Here is a 2,314-nt window from a genome sequence, read left to right on the forward strand (position 1 = left end):
TCAGCAGGATGCCCCTGACACTACAGAGCCACCACAGACTCATGAGGAGCCGGTCCCACAGCCCGAGCCAGAGCCTATCGTTGTACCTCCCACTGATCCTCCGGTTTAGCATCGAGGACGATGCTTGGTTTTAAGTGTGGGGAGGGCACCGGTAGCATTATTTGGGAACCGGTGAACTTTTCAGCCTAGTTATCCTATTTTGCACATTTTTGTATATATTTTGATGCATTTCTAGTTTGCTTTGGATACTTTTATTGCTTATTTTGGATTTGCTTATTTTGCTGCTTTTGGATATTTTTAGATGTTTTGGATGATAGATTCCGTACTTTTAGTTGGATTTTTCTTTATACATTTTGTTTATCTTTGTCTTTTAGTTTGCAGTTGTGATTAGAAATCATATTTTGGATTGCAAATATTTAGTCACCCTTTTTGCATAAGAAATTGGTTTAAAGTGAAAAAGGAAAGGGTGAACTAAGAAAACTTTTGAATTTTTCAATCACAACAATGCTTAGTCAAACATTGAAATTTTCCAAGGAGTTTAAATGTAGGGCTTTGACCCAATTGATTGAAAGAAAATTTTTGGTGAAACTTGCTTGAATTTCATACTTTGTGAAGCATGTATTGAATTGAGAACACAAGATTGTGAGACTTGAGCCTATTGATGTGGTTACATTTTATAGCCACTTATTTTCCATTCTTGTGTGAATTTGTTCTCTTTCTATGAATGTAATCCTTGATTTTCTTGATTCTATATGTCCATTTATTTCTTGTATTTATGCATTTATATGATTGAGGCCATTACTTCATTAGCCACTTACCCAAATAGCCAACCTTTTATTCTCCATTGTTAGCCAATTTTGAGCCTATGCTTAACCAACTTATTCTCAATTTAGCACATTACAAGCCCAAAGCGAAAAACCAATAAAAGTCCTTGTTTGGATCTTTGATTAGCCTAGGCTAGTGAGAGTGTTTATTATTCAAAGTTGGTGAGGCTTGGGAACATTGGATGGAATAAAAGGGGTAGTACACTTTCATGTTTAGGAATTGGGTACATACTCATGTATTGATTAAATGAATAGACCTTATGCATTGATGTTCTTGTATATAGTTTGACAAAAGAAAAAAAAAGAAATGAAAAGAAATAAAAGTGAAAATGAGAAAAATAAAAAAAAAAAGAAAAGAAAAAAATTGTATATGAAAAAAAAGAAGAAAAAAAAATAATAAAGAGGGGACAAAATGCCCCAAAGTGAAGTCAATAAAAAAGGGATCAATGCATAGGTGTTATGAACCAAATAAGGATGCATGAATATGTAAGAAAAAGTGAAGAATGGGTAGTTAGAATAGTTTGAACTTGTATAGGTCATTATATAGTTAGGTAGGGAAGTCTATGCTAATCAAAGATTCAAATCTTAGTCCACTTAACCATAAATGATCCTACCTTGACCCTAACCCCATTACAACCTAAATGAAAGACCTCATGATGAATGTATGCATGCATTGAATAAATGTTGATCGTTAGAAGAAAATCAAATTTTGGAAAGCTTGACTAGAAGAGAATTGAGTGAATTGACCCTTAAACACTTGAGTGAATAGAGCGGATACACATATCCGGTGAGGGTTCAAAAGTTCAATCACATGTGTTCACCCATATTATCTATACTCTTGCAAGTTTAAATTCTTTTTGATAATTCAATACAATTGTGGTTTGGAATTAATTCCTATTGCCTGGCCTTTGTGCTTACGCATGCTCTCTTGGCAAGTTCATATGTTTGAATTAAGAATTTGCATTTACTTTAGGTAGTTGCATTTAGCTAGGATTCATATAGTTTAGTTGCATTCAATAAATGTCATATCCCTTAGTTCCTTCTTATTTTAGCATGAGGACATGCTAAGGATTAAGTGTGGGGAGGTTGACAAACCCCAATTTGATGGTTTGTTGTGTATTAAATTTAGAGTATTTTGATAACCTTTTGTCACATTTAGCCTATGAATTAGCATGGTTTTGTTATCTCTCCCATATTTGTGCTAAGTGTAAAAACATGCTTTTCAATCCTTATTTTGATAAATTCTAACTTCTCTTTGATTCCATAAGATGCCTTGATGTGTTTGCTAGTAATTACAGGATTGAAATAGGCTAGGCATGGATCAAAGGAAGCAAGGAAGGAAGCATGCAAGTGGGGAGAAGCACAAAAAGCCAAAGAATTGATCCAGGCCATGCACGCGCACGCGCACAAGGCGCTTGCGCGCACATTGCGAAACAGGCCAAGGACGCGCACGCGCACCGTGCGCGCACGCGCCGATGATGGCACATGAC

This window comes from Arachis duranensis, chromosome 9, assembly GCF_000817695.3.
Source record: "Arachis duranensis cultivar V14167 chromosome 9, aradu.V14167.gnm2.J7QH, whole genome shotgun sequence".
Classification (NCBI taxonomy): domain Eukaryota; kingdom Viridiplantae; phylum Streptophyta; class Magnoliopsida; order Fabales; family Fabaceae; genus Arachis; species Arachis duranensis.